At 48.1% G+C, this 19,599-nt stretch overlaps 1 protein-coding gene across 2 annotated transcripts in view; it reads right to left on the minus strand.

Annotated features, from left to right (window-relative positions):
• The window catches only part of LOC138472243 (protein DDI1 homolog 2-like), a 996,683-nt gene that overhangs the window by 815,967 nt on the left and 161,117 nt on the right, over positions 1-19,599 (minus strand). The window lies entirely within an intron of this gene.

The raw sequence follows: 19,599 nt of genomic DNA on the forward strand, positions 1-19,599 counted from the left end.
AATTCATACAAAAACAGTGTGATCAAATGGATACGATACATTGATGATGTGTTTTTCATTTAGGATGGCTCATTACAGGACCTAGAAGATTTCAGAAAACAAATTGATGACAACAGCTGGGGTATTGAATTTACAGGCACCAGCAGCCTATCGGAGATCAATTTTTTGGACCTAACTATTTTTTCTACGGGAAATCGACTCATAACCAGAATATATCGGAAAACGACAGAGGTTAATTTCACATTATTCGCAACAAGCTGTCACCATGAACCTGTTATCAGAAATATTCCGAAAGGAGAATTCATTAGGGCTAAAAGGAACTGTGCAGACCCAACACATTTCCAGGAAGAATGTAATTTGCTGGCCACCAGATTCAAGGCAAGAGGGTATTCTACCAGATGTATCCAAGCATCCCAGAATAAAGCACAAGCTATACCAAGATCATTAACCCTAACACAAAAGGACAAACCCACACAAGACAAGAGAATACAGTTTATCACGACCTATTGTACCAACAATCGTGAAATCAGGAAAATTCTCAAAAGGAGTTGGTATTTACTCAAACTTGACCCCCACATAGGGGACTACATACATGACAATCCCACCATTATTTATCGCAGAGCAAGAACACTGCGCTCAAGCCTAAGTCCCTCACTGTTACCTGAAAAGGCAAAAGAAAAAGTACTGACCTGGTTAGAGGACCCAAGACCAGGTTTTAGAAAATGTGGCACATGCACTATGTGCAAATACGCAACACATAGTACTGAGACGTTCAAAGATCTACATGGCACTAAATTGAAAATTAAGGAACAAATTAATTGCAGGACAAAACATGTGGTCTATGCAATTATTTGTGTCTGTAAACGAATCTACATTGGGAGCACGATTAGAGAGCTACGAACCAGGATCAGAGAACATTTTTTGGCAATCAGTAACCAAGATAAAAACCTACCCCTAGCAGATCACTGGCAGAAATCACACCAATTGGAAGATAAGAGACATTTGTTTTATTGGACTCAAGAAAGTGGTGTTGGGGCCAAGGGGCGGTAACCAAGAACTGCTCCTCCGCCGAGAGGAAGCCAAACAAATCTGCCGTTTTAAAAGTGTCCATGTAGGCCTCAACACGGACAACGAAATGGCCAATTTTCTGTGAATTTGGAGTCATTTTATCATTATGCTCAACATTTGCATTCTTGGCATATTTGTGTGTACCTGGAATTCTGTTATATTTTTCCAAACCACAATTCCCACAAGACACCACTTGGGAAAAATAATACTACTCGTACAAGCCCCCAAGCGCCAGACCTTGAGCAAAATATAATATATATATATATATATATATATATAGTTTTCAGACGACTTGTACATGCATTATCGTGCATTAAAATAGACATTAACTCAGGAATTACCAGTTAGGGGCCAGAGGACATACATATATATGTATAGGAGATTTTTGAAGTCTTCAGTACCGGGCATATTTTGCCAAACTACATTTCCCACAAGATACTAATCGGGACAAATATTACACATTATTTCGAGCGTAATATCCAATATATATTTTGTAGACAACTTGCACACGCAACATCGTGCATGAAAAGAGACATCATTGTAGAAATGATCACTTAGGGTCTACAAGACATATATATATGGGATGCTGTGATGTCCACAGTACCGTGACGGGCCATTATTATAAGAGCAAGGGGGTTTTGGCAAACACATGGAGTAAGGTGCAAAAAACACATGTGCAAACACAGTTCACGAAACACAGAACCAAGCCAAACCTGCTGGTATTTGCACAAATAGGACTACAGGCGTCTTTACATAGCATAACATACTTTTAAACATCTTCCAATATGGCCGCCGCCATAGACTAGTGAGTACTGACATTAACGAAGGACCCAGTTCCCATGACAACTCTCATAATAACACAGACCTCACTGGCACCTCCACCATTTTCTTTCCGACGCGGGACGCGCAAACGAGATTTTGCAGGTAAACCCTGGGGGGGGACCACCTAAACCCACCCACTTGTATTAACCAATCGCATTAAGATGCGTTCTTAAATCCAAGGCACGGACATTTAGAATAAGCACACTTGTTAGTGCGTGATATAAACACGGCATCCTTCTTTTTTTTTCTTTTTCTTCTTCTTTGTCTATTCAATCCGGGCATCAGCCGGATGGCTTTCACTGAATGCCACCTAACCATACGAATCCGGATATAGGACGCAGGCGAGCGTACGGCTTTTTACAATTTGTAAATGTCTCTTTAATTAATTCTGGCACTGGCCGATAAGATTGCGAGCATCCATACGGGAAGAAAAAAAAAAACATAGGAGGCATGCGAGCGCACGGCATCTTGAAATTAACACAAACTAATGAGACCTATTGAGACAATTCAATTATTGGATGTCCCCCCCCACCCTCTCTTTACCCAGGTTTGGGATTTCAACCCAGTTATTACTTGCCCTATATCCAACATGACTAAGAAACACAGGGTAAGAAATAAGAATGTTTTCCTTATTAAGTATGCATTGCAATGATGCCATGTAATTAGAACTGTATATACTGATGTCTCTAACCTCTTTGTGCATCATTCTTTTCTTCACCTTACCATCCGCCCCTTTCTCCCCTCCCTTCCTCTCTGTCTTGTTCTACCAACCTTACACATGTATAATGGGAACCCCATTTTTTGGCCACTATGCCAATTTGTCGTCAATTGCCTCATACACCGAAATCGGTATGTATATGGGAATGTGCTTAACGCAATATATATTTTGTGGTTTTTATTTTTTTTTTATTTATTGTTTATTCTTTCATTTAATATATGTTATTTATTTTCATTCTTATTTATGTTGTTTAATTCGTGGATTGACTAATGTGGTGTTGGTCTTAATTCTTTCCCATTTTTGGTTATATTTATTGTGCTTGGCCTACCACAATATAATCCGAATGGATTACAAATTCTTGATTTATGTTGTAATTTAAAAATTGTGTGGTTTAAATGATTGCACAACAATTATCATTTTTCATTTATGGTTTGTTTTATTTAGACATGCCCTTATTTGAGAAAGGCACCTTGCCGAAACACGTGTCATGTTTAAAGGGCAAATGCAAATAAATTTATCAGCACTATAATACCTTTTTGGAATCATTTTTATTTAAGTTTCTGGCGCAGTATTATGGTGTGCCCGCAGCACTTTCTCCATGATGTAGTTTATGTCCTCTGTCTGAGGAGCACGTCTGCTTCAAGACCCCGCTAAGCGGGATGCAGGCTCACTAAGTAAACAGTCCAACTATGCCCTGAATAAGGGGCAGATAAGGACAGAGTTAACAAGCTAAATACAATACAGATTGCTAAAAGTAAAATCACTATATGATAAAAACAATCGGCAAGTAAAAACAAAATAAGTAAAAATTGCACAATTCTACCAATCTTAAAAGCGGCTTCTGATTTTGCATCGCTGAGCCATATGCCCAGTTACTTAAACAAGTGCACTTGTTCAATTACCACTCCATCTAAGAACCACGAATAATGGTTCTTTCCTATATTTGAGTTTCCAAAACTTTTTTAGTTTTCCCCTTGTTGATTTCAAGGCCGTTGGATTTAATGTAGCTATGAAGTGAGTCCAATTTTCGTTGTAGTCCTACTGGGGTTTGGTCGATTAAGACCACATCATCCGCGTACAATAGGCAGGATAGTTGGACTCCCCCTACCTTTGGAGGAAAAGTTCTTATTGACAAATTGGACTCTTTCATGTCTGCCAAGAAGAAGTTGAATAGAGCCGGGGGCATTGGACACCCCTGTTTAACTCCCTTTGAACTAGTCATTTTGTTGGATATAAGGCCGGATTTGTCCAACCGAACTCTTAATGTTGTGTCGAAATGCATTGCCTTTATAGGGTCTTATAAGGCTGCAGGGCAGTTTTTAGCTTCAAGTTTTTCCCCACAGTTTGTTCTGGTCGATCTGGTTGAATGCCTGGACCAGATCCACAAAAGCAATACAAATCTTAGGATTCCTGTCTCGTGTGTTACCCTTCAATACATTGAGTAATAGTATATTGACTGAAGACCCAATACCCTTCACGAAACCCGTTTGAAAAGGGTTGTTACAGCCGGTTTGTGTGCACCAACTGTGGAAGTGGTCCAGAATTATCGTACTGTAAAGTTTCCCCGATTACGTCCAGGAGGGCGATGGGTCGATAGTTCTTAGGGTTCTCCTTTTTTGAAGATTGGGACCACTGCCGCCCTCCTCCATGAGCTAGGGATTTGATGGATAGTAATGACTTGAATCAGCAAAGCGTGTATAAAACTGGCCCATTCTTCAGGGTGTTTCATTCGCCATGTAGTAGGTCAGAACGTCCGGACCAGGTGCTCGCGAGCTGTTCAGCCGTCGGATCTGTTTTTGAATGTCACTGGAAAAGACCCAAGGGTCGGTCCCCTGGGCAGGAAACAAATTAAATTGTTTGGTTCCGCAGCGTACAGTTTTTCAAAATGGTTTATCCAGCCAGCTTCACTTATGAAGTTGGTCTGCTTGTCGTTAGACACAATCCTCACCATTTTTATCAGTGACCAGAAGGCCCTGGAGGCCTTGCCTGCAAGCGCCCTAAGCATTGTTTCAGAATCGTTCTGATACATTGAAAGTCTGATGGAGAGCAGCCAGTTTTTAGATTTTCTATTTCCTTGTGAGCAATTTCTTGGTCCTTGGATAAATCCGTTTTTTTTTGCCACCCTTGAAAGCCTCCTGACCTCTTTTCTTCGCACCACCAGTTCCGAGGTTGAGTACATGTAGATGGTTTACTGTCGGTTGGATTTTCTTCTTGCACTTGGTAAAATATTTCTCCAAGAATGGAGTACATTCCACTGTAGAACCTGCTACTTTAAAATCCAGCGAAAGTTTCTTGGTGCTGTTATTTGACAGTTTCAGACGAGCACTACCATTACAAACCGATATTGCCACAGGCATCCTTTCCCAGACGGTACATGTAGAAGCCTTCCATTCTAGAAAGAGAAAATCGTGGTCGGGTTAGTAGTTTTGACCAATTAAAATGTCGTGACCAAGGGGAGAACATTTCTGGAGACGGAAATATAGTCAATCACAAATGAACGGCCCATGCTCTCCCACGTCGGCTGCGGAGGTATATCACCCCTGATGTTACCGTTCAGCATATGCATGTCTTTTAAGTCCATCAAAGAACTCTACATGGCACCTCTGATATGCCGAGTGTTCTCAAGGGACATATCTCAACCTTGCAAATTGCTGATCAAACCGGGTGTATTTAAATCGCCACATATGAACACATATTGTGTCTACTGGTTTATGTACGTGTCGTCAACCAGTTTAGCGATCCGGTGTCTATAAAGCCCTCGTTGGAAGCAAGCACATGATTTCAGTAAACATTGATTATAACCGGTTTGGCTGGTTTTCCTGTAATGGATCTGTGACCTCCCAGACAATTCAGAGCTCTTGTGACAAGAGGCTCGATGAGACTCTCTATTCGATTCAGTGGACTGCCGGATTTGACAGCGGTTACAAGACCGACTGATGGGCACCCTTTTTTCCTTTAATGGCTGCACTCTGTGAAATTTCGAAACCGTTGAGAATGGGGATTTTTCAAAGCCAGGTTTCTTGTAAGCGGAGTAAATCGTAGTCCCCCAGATTTGTCCCACTTGGTTTAGTGAGGTGGATAAAACCTTCAGGTGTTCTAAGAAGCCATTTTGGAATGGGTAATCCGCAGTGTATTTTTCGCTGTCCAAGTTGACTGAGCTGGCAGAGCTTGGATTTACCAGGTTACTCACCGTAGTGACCACCTTACTCCTAGTCCATAGCCCCCTTTCCTCCATACTTATGGGACATCTCTCCGTCCTGTGTGACGGGACCGGAGCACTTTTGTAAAAAGCATCCACATTTTTTTCAAAAATGTGTCCACCCTCTCTTTCCTACGCGGGGCCCGGCACGCGGCCGTAACCCCGCCCACCTTGGCTCCGCCCCGCGCATCGCCCATCAGTCCTTTTCTATCGCAGGGTCCAAAACCCATTAGCAATAACAGAGAACCTTATTAGAGGGGACGGCGGGCGGGCGTATGGAGGAAAGGGGACTATGGACTAGGAGTAAGGTGGTCACTACGGTGAGTAACCTAGTAATACTCCTACGTCCCGTCCCCTTTCCTCCGTACTTATGGGAGATTCCCAAGCACTCCTTACAGGAACTATGGGTGGATGGAAATACCCCTTACTGAAACAGGATCTTCAGCACAGCCTGGCCGAACTGAGCGTCAGCCCTAGAGCTCATATCGAGGCAGTAATGCTTACAGAAAGCAGATGGGGAGGCCCAAGCAGCCGTTCTAGCGATGGACTCCCAGGGAACATACTTCTGAAAAGCAACCGCAGCTGCCTTGCCTCGCACCTGATGTGCATGGATACCCTTAGGAGGTTTCATCTTTTGGACGGTGAAAGATTCCGTGATACAGGCAGCAATCCATCTGGAAATGGATGCCTTAGACGCCGGCCTGCCCTGGGGTTTACCGAAGGTCACAAACAGTTGGGAAGAACTCCGAAGCTCGGCAGTCCTGTCCAGGTAGAATTTAAGAGCTCTTCGGACATCCAGGCAGTGTAGAACCCTTTCCGCCTCCGAGGCAGGGTTCGAAAAAAGACCAGAAGGGAAATCGACTGATTCAGATGGAATTCGGTCACTACCTTTGGTAGGAAAGCAGGGTTCGTCCGAAGGACATCCTTGTCCTTGTAACCTTGTCCTTGTAAACCCCAGTAACAGAGCTTTTGAAACCCCTCCCAGACCGGGAAGACCCCAGCAAGGAGTCCCCCTTAAAACTAAAGAATTTACCGGGCGTCTCTTCTTCTCGTCGATGAAACTCTGAAAATGCAGGGGAGGTACGCGCTGAAACACCTCCTCCCAGCGCTCCAGACAACGTTGAAGTGCCCGGACCAAAAGGGAATCGCAGTAGAAGCACGAGTCCCACCGGTGATCCGGACCCAAACACTCTAAACAAAGATCATGGGGATCCGGCCTAGCGAAGCGCCGCTCGCAAGAAGAACAAGAAGGAACATCTAACCGAACCGGCATAGAGGGACTACTACGCGACCGCTAAACCGGAGCAGGAGAGAAGGACACTGGAAGGAAAAAATCTTCCGAAGATGCAAGTGCGTCCATTCCCGAACATGCGGAGAAAAGGACTGATGGGCGTTGCGCTGGGCGGAGCTAAGGAGGGCGGGGTTACGACCGTGTGCGGTACCCTGCGTAAAAATAGAGGAAGGACACATTTTTGAAAAACGTGATGCTTTTTACAAAGGGCTCCAGTCCCGTCCCACAGGACGGAGTAATGTTCCATAAGTATGGAGGAAAGGGGACGGGATGTGGGAGTATAGGGAATACAAACCCTTGTTCCTCTCCGTTACAGGTACCAGTTCTATAGCATCATTCTCTAGCAGGGTTAATATTTCCTGCACAAGGATCGGATCTGGAATCCTCAAACAGTGTTTCCCCTGTGGATTGTTGTGAAGGTGTGTTAAGAATGGAAGGCAGTAATTCCAAGATGGCCGCGATGCTGTGAACACAGCGGCCACCGAGCTCCCGATCCCGAGGCCCTGCAATCACACATCTTGGCCGTTGTAGCCCTCCCCATGCGGCAGAAATCGAATGGCGGGAGGCCCCATGGTGATAAGGGTGCAGGGAATGACGACTTTCCCCCGGGAAGCAGTTGGGGACCGTCGGTCCCGTGAGGATCGGAGGAGGCGGACCCGTGGTCCTACGAGTGGGCCTGCCTTGCCTGCCTTACCTTCAGGGCGCTGGTCGATAGACACCTTCAGCAGCCAACGAACGACAGTGGAGGTGGGGACGCAGCCGCTGTAAAAACTCTTCGGATCACGCCCTCGAGGACTGGTGGAGCGGCGTGAGCCGGGACCCCCATCGCTTCCCTCCTCCACCTTTTCGGGACAGAGTCGGTGCTGGCCAGCTCACAGCGCCGCCCACACCAGCAGCAGGGGGAGAGCGGCGCAGCCAGTGAGGACTGAAGCCGGTGCTGGCCAGCTCACAGCGCCGCCCACACCAGAAGCGGGGAGAGAGGAGCAGCCTGCGCTGCAGGGAGCGCCGGTGGGTTCCTCAGTCCTGTTGGAGACACAGCTACAGGGCGTAGCTCTGGGCCTGGCAATTGGGGGCCGCCTAAGTCGAGGAAGACCACGGAGCTCAGTGGGGGAGCAGAGGACATCACACCGTGTTCCCAAGCAACCTCTGTAAGGTACGACCTGCGCTCTGGTGGGGGGAGAGCAGGAGGCCGCTCCCTTGGCTTATACCCACCAGCACCCACAGGACCCACCTCTCCGAAGTGCCCTGCATCGGATATTGCGTCCCCCCCCACCCTGCCCCCACTGACTACCATCTCTTAGGGCTGGTTCTCTCGGGAGCCCGGCGAGCGGAGTCACAGGGAGCAATCTAGAAGTGGAAGAGGATGCGTGTAGGAGAGATGGTGACCCCCACCGCTCTTCTGTGGCTGCCCTTGTTCTGCATAGGAGACTCCACCTCACCTCTCTCTTTGGACATTTCACGGCGCCACATCGTCTTGGCCCTACGGCAGTCGATCGGACCACCACTGCGCCGGGGTCCGGCTTCACCCGCTCCCGCGAGTTCTGGGAGGCTCATCTACAGCTGAGAAGCCAGTCTGCTCTAGGGGAGGGTAGTGGCGTTCAGACGATCACCCTGACCACCAGCACCCATGAGACGACACCCATCCATACTCGCCCAGTGCTGTGAGCTGTAGTGGAGGTGCCTCCCCGGGCGGAGGCCGGTCGGGCCCATGGTCTTGCCGCCCAGGGGGGCGCCCCATCGCCGGCGGAACCTAGAAATCCAAACACTGACCTCCGCTCCCTGAGTCGCCGGAACCATGTCCAAGAATAAAGCCACGGGCATGCAATCCCTCCAAAGACCTCTGAGGAGACTGCAGGAGAATGCTTTGACCAACATATGGGCCAAGGACTCGGAGGACACCCGCGCAACATCCCCTAATGAGTGGCCCACAGGGGATCCCCTGGCGGACCTAGAGTCTCCAGAACAACCCATCACTCAGGCAGCGCTGAAGCTCCTTTTGGCAGACATAGTTGAAACGATTACCACAGCTGGACAAAAGCAAATGGACACGCCCAGGGAGGACCTGCCGGAGGGCCTCCAGGAGATCAAAAGGGTCATCAGCAAGATAGAGGACACAAATGAGAGGGCGATTCAGGATACAGCTGAGGACGCAAGGAAGACGGACTCCCTCCTGGATACGTTGGCGATAGCTACGGCCTGGAGCTCCAGGTGGAGGATTTAGAAAACTGGTCTAGGCGTTCGAACATTCGTGTTAAGGCCCTTCCGGAGGACACCCAGTACCAAGACCTCCCCCAAACTGTGAAGGGCATTTTTGCAGACCTCCTGGAAGCGCCTGGGACGGAGGACATCGCCTTCGATAGGATACACAGAGTGGGTCCCAAGCGAGCAGAGCCGGGTGCTAGACCCAGAGATGTCCTCGTGGCATTGCACAGCTACTCAGTAAAGGAGCGGATCCTCTCAGCAGCACAGAAGGCTGGCCCACTCAACTATAATGGGGCACAGATTGCGCTGTATCAGGATCTGGCGCAAGCTACTTTAAACAAACGACGAAGAATGGGACCGGTACTTTCCCACTTAAGAGGCCAAGGCATTCGCTATAGATGGCTACATCCCTTCGGCCTGGCTTTTAAATGGAGAGGGGAAACCTCAGAAGATCACTACCTGTGAACAGGGTCTCGCCTTGCTTGGGGTCGAAGGGGACGCTCTCCCACCCTCTACTCGGCCTCCATCCCAGAGACCCGCCCGTAGAAAGTGGGAATGGTCCACGGCCCGGTCCAAGAGGTCGAGGAAAAACGACAACCAATCGCTCCTGAAAGGCCCGACGCCAAGGGACGGACAGCAATAGCTGAATTGATTGGCCCTTCATGGGGAGCGAGGTTCTGCACCAGACTGGGCTGACTGAGCAGAAAAAGAATGCCTGGGGATGGCACAGAAGTAGGATAAATTGATTGGCATGGTCAAGTTTATCAGCAACACACGCAAGGGGCTGAGGGGCATGGGGGGGACGCTCACATCTTGGAATGGGACTGGGAGGTCCAACGTTGGAACAGTTGGGGGGCATTCGATGGGGTGACTCTCGAGGTTCAGATTCGAGAGGGGCTACGGCCAGTCGTCCCACACTGCAAGGGAGAAGTGGGGATCCGAAGGGGGCCAGGGGGAGTTTGGGAGAGCCAGTGCCCTAGAAGCAAAACTAAGGGTTGAACAGCGCAATCAGAAAGGGAGAGCCCAAGAGAGGAGGGCGGGATACTAAGCAGGGCGCCTTGGGCGTTTGGTTACTCTCACTTGAATTACTATGCATAGCCAACGCGTGTTGAGGACCTTCTCCCTCAATGTAAACGGCCTCAATTCACCAATCAAACGCAAGAAAGTAGAGCGATTTATCAGGCGCGAACAGCCGGACGTCATCACCCTCCAAGAGACCCATATTTGTACAGCGAACCGGGGAAGGGTTAAGATTTGGGGCTACTCCAGGTGATTGCAAGCGACTCAATCTGAAAAGAAAGCAGGGGTCCTACTGGCCCTTAGAGACGGGCTGGACCTACATATCACTGGGGAGGTGACAGACGGCCAGGGAGGTTTCTGGCGGTATCCCTGGAGGGGAATGAGCATCAGCTCACGGTGGCAAAGATATACGGCCCAAATACAGCACAAGATAGTTTTCTCCAAAGTTCTTTGGGTAGGCTTGAGAAGTTCGCCAAGTTCCCTATCATTCTTACTGGCGATTTCAACATTGCTTGGGACCCAGCGAAAGACAGAACAGTGGGAAGGGCGGGACCACAGGGGAGACCATCACACGACCTGAAGGAGAAAATCAGTAACCTGGCCCTAGTTGATGCATGGCGAGAGATACAGGGAGAAACAGGGGGTATACCTTTTATTCGCATGCCCACCGGTCCCATTCAAGAATAGATTACATCTGGCTATCAGCCAATCTTCTGGGGAGGGATCTAGATATCTCTATGGGCGTTACAACACTGTCTGACCATGCCCCCCTGACATTATCCCTTAATGCTAAGTGAAAACACTCGGAATTGTGGAAATGGCGCTACCCCATTTCCCCATTTAAAGATCAAGTATTGGCCCGAGAGGTTGAGGAGGAAATAGCACGCTTCTTTGTCGAGAACTCTGCAGGGGACACCTCACTCCAAGTCCGGTGGGACACCTTCAAGGCTACCCTTAGAGAGGCAATCATAGTGATTAAAGCAAGAAGGGATAGGGAACTGAGAATAGAGGAGGCGCACCTAGAAGATGCACTTAGGGAGAGAACTGCTCAAATTGGGAGAAATCAGACCCAGGCTACCAAAAGGGAGTACAGGACAGTGTGGGGCCAGCTGGACCTGATCCAGACTCGAGCTGCTGAACGGAGTTTGTTACACCTCAGGCAGTAATTTTACATTAAAGCTAACAAGGCCGACCGGCTGCTCTCGAGAATGCTCAGAAGGTAGCAGAAAGAGAAAAACAAAAATTAAAGGTGGGGGGAGGGACCACTAGCACCAAAAGTGAGGACATCTTAAGGGAATTTACCCGATTCTACTCTGCCCTGTATGCGTCTGACACTCCAGCGCATGCTTCCCAATTGAATTACTTAGTTTGGGTTAACTTACCCCGCATAATGCAAGAAGAGAGGGAAACATTGGAAAGGGCCATCACAGAAGACGAGGTCGGGGATGCAATTAGAGCTCTACCTAATCTTAAATCGCCGGGCCCGGACAGCTATGTGGCGGAATTCTATAAACTGCATAAGGAAACACTTGTCCCTATCCCAACTACGCTCTTCAATCAAATAGGACGGGACAGCGCAATTACGAGATCTATGAAAGAGGCAAAAGTTGTCCTCATCCACAAAAAGGGCAAGGATACAACCGAGTGTACCTCCTACCATCCCATAGCATTAATCAATGTGGACTCTAAAATACACGCCAAGATCCTAACAAAGAGGTTAGACCACCTTGTCCCTAAGCTGGTCCACCCGGATCAATCGGAATTTGTCACAGGGGGCTGGCCCACTTAATAGAGAAGGCCCATAAGAGAGGAATTCCCGCTCTCCTGATGGCAATTGACGCAGAGCAGGCGTTTGATCGGGTGGAGGGGGGATTCCTCTTTACAACAAGGCTTAGGATGGTATTTGGCCCCAAATTCATGGATAGGATTAGAGCCAATTACAGAAATCCAATCCTCAGGCTGGCGGTGAATGGGCAACTGTCATATCCGGTGTATGTCGAGCGGGGCACCAAACAGTGGTGCCCAATCTCCCAGATACTGTATGCCCTCCACTTGGAACCGTTTCTCGAAGCTGTACGATCCAATCAGCTCATAACAGGACTCCCCTTCGCAGGGGAAGCGCACAAAATCGCAGCCTTCGCTGCCAACGTGATACTATCCCTGACCAGTCCGAGTACAGCCATACCCGCAGTAGAAGCTGAGCTAGCCCACTTTGGTAGTGTGGCGGGTCTGAAAATAAATGCCTCCAAAACTGAAATTCTCAACCTCACAGTCCCGACGCCAGTAGTTCGCTCCTTGAAGGCCACCTCTCCCTATAGATGGGTAGACCACTCTATCACCTATTTGTGACTAAAACTGACTACAAGGGTGGAACAATTGTACCATGTGAACTATCCACCAGACTGGGGCCCCCTAGCGGTTTCCTGGCTGGGACGCATCCACACTGTAAAAATGACAGTACCTCCAAAGCTTTTGTATTGCTTTGCGGCCCTACCGGTGCACGTTCCCCAGCTTTCTTCATGTCTCTGAACAAGATTACTAGCAGGTTCGTGTGGGCCAATAAGCCCCCTAGCATAGCGGCCAAGGTGATGAGAACTCCCACGGAGCGGGGGGTATGGAGCTACCCGACTTCAGGGTGTACTATAGGGGGCTCAGCTGAAGGTGCTCTGGGATTGGCAAAAAGATGACCGGGTGAAAGTATGGAGGCCCATGGATAGAGCGGTACTGGGGGAGGATCTCGAAGGGGTCTTGTGGAAGCCGAAAAAGGACAGGCCGATTCGCATGTACTGTAGCGCAATCCTAGCCCTGGTGGCCCGTACCTGGGACGAGGCGGTGCAACAGGCCCGCTTACCGACGCATCCATCCCCCTATACTCCTCTATTCACTAACCCGCAGTTCACCCCGGGATATATCACTACTGCTTTTCAAGCTTGGCATCAGGGGGGGGCGTAGAACATCACGGGATATGTTTGAGGTGTGGGGGGGGGCAGGTAAAGCACTTTGAGCAGTGTAAGCAAGACTTTAATCTTGGCGAAAGCGAAAGGTTCCGTCGCTGCCAACTTCGGCATTGGCTTAGCCATCCTACCTTAAAGCAAGCTGCAACCAGACAGCTGACCCCCCCCCCCTTTGAAAGGTATCTCAGTAGGGAATCGGGGGGACAAGCACTTGATCATTGCCCTATACAGGCATATGAAGGCAGGAGAGGATCCTCCACTGCAGTCCTACATGAAGAATTGGGAATTTGGGAATTCGCTAGGGGCCGCAATTGAGGAGAACGACTGGTGTTGGCTATGGAAGCAGATACCAAAGTTAACAAGATCCCTTCAAATAAGGGGCGGGGGGGGGGGGAGTTGGGGTTCATTGTTGCTGGTTTGGTTTTGATTATTGAAATGCCAATAAAAATTAAATTGAAAAAAAATAAAAGAATGGAAGGCAGTAACCCTGGGCTATTGTTTCCAGAGCCCAGGCATCTGAAGTATTGTCTCGCCATTCTTGCAGATGTTGAGACAGTCTGCCCCCCCCACTGGTGTTTCATGACGCAAGCTCTCAAAGCTGTTTTGAGGCGGTTGCTGCAGCTGCTGAAGGCAAAGAAGGCTGAGCCGGCTTTGCACTTTTACATTGTCCACCACGGGGGATTGTCTTTTGGCCTCTTTGACTGGCCATTGCTCTCGCCTTTCCAAATGAGGAGTAGTAACGATACGATCGTCCCCTCCAAGATTGTCCTGATTAACGAAAAGGCAGAGGTTGCTTAACAGCGGCCCCTAAAGATTTGGCAGCCACTTTTGAGGTCTGCAACCTCTCAAGACTCTTGTTAGCCTTGTTGCCAAAAAGGTGAGACCCGTCAAATGGCATGTTCGGTAGACTGACTGCACATCTGGTGTGAAACCCGACTTCTGCAACCACGCAAACCTGCGCATAACCGTGCTAGCAGCGATGGACCTGCTGATGCTATCTGCAGTGTCCAATCCAGACTGAAGGGATTCACGCATGGCCTCCTTTACATCTCCAACGATCGCTAGGAAACCCTTTCCAACCCTTCTGGTATGTGCTCTGTCGCCGTTGAGATGGATTTTCACTGAGTGTACGAAAACTTGGCTAAAGCACAAGTGGAGTTGGCCAACTTCAAGGCCATACTGCCAGCTGAAAATACCTTCCGTGCCCATCCATCCACACGCTTGTCGTCCCTATCCGGAGGGATCGTAGATTACGCCGTTTTGTTAGATGCAGCTGTGGCTGCCTGGACCACCAGACTCTCAGAAGTGGGGTGTTTGGACAGATAACCGGGGTTGCTAATGGAAAGGTTGCATTTTCTAGTGAGGGATTTGTCCGCCAGCAGGGATAGAATCCGGGGACTCCCAATTCTTGGCCACGTTATTTTTCAAGGCCACATGGAAGGCTAAAACTGGGTCTGTAGGGAGACCTTGGTCTAGAATGTCTAAGATCCTCCTGAATAAACTGAGCTTGTAGTTTGGCCCAGCCTAAATACTATACTACTTTTGACATTAGGTGTTGATAAGAAGAGTCAGGATGTTCGCCTAGCTCTGGTGTGCCTAACTCAGTCTCTGGCGATGTATCCACACCACTGGCATTGTGCAGTGTGTCAATAAGGTCTTTCATTCTACTTTCTTCAGAGATTAAACGCTCTGGCACATTAGGAGTACCAAACACCAGACCAAAAGGAACCTTCTCTTACTCAGATCTTTCCTCTTCTTCAAATATTAAAGACAAGGATTTAAAATACTCCTTCCTTGGTAAAGGAGTGTATGTTTTTACAGAAGGTGGTGTCGGTTTTGTGGAAGGCTTTGGCTTAGCAGCTCTTTCTTTTGCTGCAACATGCTCAGAGGGCTGAGCTGAAACCTTAGAAATCATTGGCGCCAATGGTTTCGGTGTCGACAAGGGCATCAGTGGCATCGATATAACTGGCGCCAATGGTGTCGAGGGCTCGACGACCACCTTCGAAGATTTCACCTTCGGAGTATGCAGAGCATTGGACGGCATCGAAGACCTCGAGCGCTCGTTACGACTCAAGTGACTCTTTATCAGAGACCTCGAAGGCTCTTGATAGGTCTTTCTTCGATCACCCGGGCTCGAGGGCGCGCAGGTGTCGGAACGGGAACTCTCTCGGCCGGCTTCCAAAGAAGGCGCGGACAGAGGCTTGGCCTTCTCGAACACTTCAAGCAAAATGCCTCCCACTCTGCAGAAGAATGGTTGGTGGGATACCTACATTTCCTGGGGGATTCGTCTGACGATGATGGCGACCGGTGGTGTCGCTTCTTCGATCTCTTCGTCGAAGACTATGAGTGGCGGGAGCCACTTCGGGATCTCAACCTCTTTCCTTCACTCTTGTGCCGAGGAGAATGAACTCCAGACTCGACGGTCGAGGATCGGTCGGATTTAGTTTTACGACCCACCTTTAATTTCCCCTTCCTCTCTCGCAGGGCTTTACCCGTCATCGCCTGACAATTCGCGCAGGCCTCCATGTCGTGGCCTTCTCCGAAACACCATTGGTACGATCGATGCAAGTCTGTGATCGACATTTTTGAACTGCATTCTTTGCACTTCTTGAAACCCGAGCGAGGGGTAGTCGGGGTTGATGATAACATCTTGGATAATTTTCTGTCAAAGAACAAACTACGTAGTAGAAATATATTAACGAGGCGCGCCAAGTCTCTGAGGCAACATGTTCTGCGGAAAAAACGGAACTGAGGCCAACGGGCGCCGCGTGTGCTACTTGTACACCCGATAACATCACCCTCGACATTAGCCTTCGAGGGACATGCCATCAACGCACAGCGCCCTCTGCTGAGAATTTCTTTCCCAAAGCAGCCAAAGCTGGGCGTGATTATCAAAGATGAGGAATACGTTGGAGGACACAATCCATTCGAAGGGACAGTTTTAAGATTTTGTGATTGCTTCTCAGCGTGCGGATAAGGGAGATAGATTTTACTGCATCAAATAGAATCCAAGACACAAAAACATAAATCGATAGTCAATGCCAGTGTACCATTTTGTCCAGTTAGAGGAATCAGAAGAAGCAACTAATAGATGATAGCACAAAACATACCCCCATCTTTGAAGAAGCGGTACCACATGTCTCGCTGTAGTTCTTTCCTTGACAATCCTCTTTGATTATTGTTAAAGCCGTTAGGAGGTGGAGCTTCATTTAGAGCAACCTGTTGCTGATGCCTTAGCCCTTTCAGTACCGATTTCCAAGTTCAGGTCACCTGCAATTATGATGTTCAAACCAATACACAGTTCCTGACACTCAAAAATAACAATATTTATCTGTCCCAGGGCCTCCTTCAAGTTGTTATCAGGAGACCAATATATATTGATAATCAAAAGATACAAGGAGGAGCTGCCAAGCCTTGGCTCCAGCAGTACCGCAAGGCACCCTTTAGAGATGTTAAAACTTTTAATTACTTTCCCCACAATGTCTGTTTTAACTGCGACTCGAAGTCCCCCGGATGCTCTTTCTTTAGCGTTTTTTACAGCAAATTCTTGAAAGATTGTGATACCATCAATGGAAATAGTTGTGGTTGACCAGGTTTCTTGAATGCACAAAAACGAGCATCCAGAGAGTATTGAACATAGTTCTACAGAATTCCTTAAAAACCAGGATCCTCTAGAGTTCCAGGACAACAAAAAAAGTTCTAAGGGCTGATTAGGTGATATATATGATATGATACGATACGGCATTTGTAACGTGCCTATACACAAGTGTTTCAAGGCGCGACGAGGCAGGGGGGGCGGGAACAAAGGGGAGACAAGACAACGATCCTACTAGGCCAGGTGTCATTCAGATCGCGCTAGTGCAAGGGGAAGGGGAAGGGAAAAGTGCAAGGGGGAAGGGAGAGGGGAAAGTGCAGTACAGGGTTAGTAGAATAACAAGATGAATACTAAGGGCCAGCTGGTGGCAAGTGCAAGGTAAGTGCAGACAAGTGCTGGGAAAGGGGGGGGGGGCTGTAGGGATACAGAGACAGTCCCGAAGTGCAGGGGTTGCCAGGGAGGCAGTGCAGGGGAGATTGGCTGGGCCAAGGACCGAGATCGGCGAGTGGCCCAGTTGCAGATTCAGTGCAGTTTCAGTAATTTTAGCAGGGGAGAGGGGGAGAGAAAGCGGAGGCAAAGAGGAAGGTTTTAAGGTGTTTCCGGAACCGGAGATGGTTCTCCTCAAGTTTCAGGGAGGCAGGAAGGCTGTTCCAGAGGGAGGCCCCTGCTGCAGAGAGAGATCTACCCCCAACTCGTTGCTTGGAGAAGCGGCTGACCCTGAGGGAGTTGGAGGCAGATGAGCGAAGAGCTCGAGAAGGAAGATATTTAGGAAGAGTGAGTTGAAGGTATTTTGGCCCAAGGCCCCAGAAGGCCTTGTGGACAATGCAGAGGGTCCCTTTAAATCCCTGTAGTTTAGAGATTGACTCTCGTAAAGTCATGGCGAACCATCTGAGGTCAGGGTTATTGCTCATCCCTGACGACTGATGAGGTTCCCTACCCTGCTCCATGGTAGAGGAGTGAGCTCCTCTTGAGCCCTCCAAGGGCCCCCCTAAACCTCAGGGTCAAGAAACCTTGACTATGATTTAATAAGTCATACCCAAATTTGTTAAATGATACTGCTTCAGAGAGTACCAATTCGTACATAGCACGGGAATAAAAAAACTATCCGTACATAATCATATCGGGAGGGGTGGATAAAATCCACTCATTTTATAACCCCTGATGAGACAAGAGAGGCGAGGGATTTCACTGAACAGCGACAGAATCCTCCATCAGCTCAGGGAGTGGGGACCCACATATGGTAGCATATAATGCAGTGTAACACTAGGGTCACCAGGATGACTAGGTTGTCTCCACAACACATCAGATTCTCTGTTTTGGATGGTTATTTGGCCCCCCTCTTCCCTTTGCCTTTCCCCCCGCCTTCCAATATCATCAACTCTCCCCCCAAAAGCTCCATCAGCCCCTGCTTGGTTACCGGCAGGGCTTCTGTTAACTACTAGGTTCTCACCAGTGTAACTGGTACCAGCTCAACCCCCCCCCACCCCAGGGAGCTGTGATGGAGGAATCTCCATTTTGTCCGCAGTTTGTGACCCAGTGTGGGGTAGGGTATTGCTTTAAAGCTCCTGGATGCCACTGTGTGCGTTGCTAACGGCTATGGCCATCCTCTGTAGTTCCCAACAGCCCCCTTCCTTTGATGGGGGCAAATGTCATGGGGGTACTCTAATCTCACTACCCCTCAGATTTAGTGAGGACTGCGTGATTTATTTTCCAGGTGGATATTGAGCCAAGCCTGCCTCCTCCTCCTCCTACTCCTCCTCCTCCTCATTATTTCTCAATATATTCCTCAATGGTTGTAAATGCTGCAAGGGGACACTATTTAAGGGGAGTTGCAAAAGGTTAAGCAGTGATTGTTGGACAAGAATGTGTATGTCCTTTGCAGGAGAAAATGTGCCATTAGTTGCTTCATGCTCAGTATCCACCTCCACCAAGCCATTTATGTCCCCACTACTTATAACGTTGGTGCCAGGTACGAGTACTGTGTTTGGTCTAGAATCTCGTTCTACAGGTATGGTCATAACATTGTTAGTGCTAATTGTAGAAAGGTTCCTGGGGATAATCGTAGGGGGTTTTCTGGTGAATAGCTGGTTTCACTCCTCCTTTCTGCCCCACAGTTTTCATTGCTTCATTATTAATAAGGGTATTTTCTTTTCTCTTTTTTCCCCCCTTATGATTCATAGCCTCAGAGGGTATGCAATGCTTCTCCATACCCTTCCCTTATACCAACTACTTCTCGGTTGACAATTCATCTACAATAATCACCTCTTCTATACATTCCTGTGAAGCAGCGACTACTTAGATCATCATATTGCGCCAAGATATTCGCAGTTTTTTTACCTCCCTTCTCTAGCATAGGCCTTCATTTCCTTTTCATTATCAAATAAGTTTATTCAGAAGAAAATATCCATAAACATTACAAAAATACACAGAATACATACAATATGCAGTAATGATTAAAGAACAATTCATTAAACAGTTTTGATTAAAAAAAAACAGCAGCAAAAGATCGATATAAAAATAAAGATAAAAAAATCTTTAAAATAAGTGCATGTGTTCAATCAAGTTACAAATAGTTCATTCCGCCGATACCAAGCTTTTCTTAGGTATTCTACACAACCCCAGGCCACGTGTGTAGTGGCCGCTGACAACAAATAGAGCAAAGCAGGTCTCACCTGGCAAAAACCTGCATTTTTGAGCAATGGTAATATTGTTTTTCTTGTTAAATCCAGG

This window comes from Ambystoma mexicanum, chromosome 8 (genome assembly GCF_040938575.1).
Source record: "Ambystoma mexicanum isolate Mex_15411 chromosome 8, UKY_AmexF1_1, whole genome shotgun sequence".
Lineage (NCBI taxonomy): Eukaryota > Metazoa > Chordata > Amphibia > Caudata > Ambystomatidae > Ambystoma > Ambystoma mexicanum.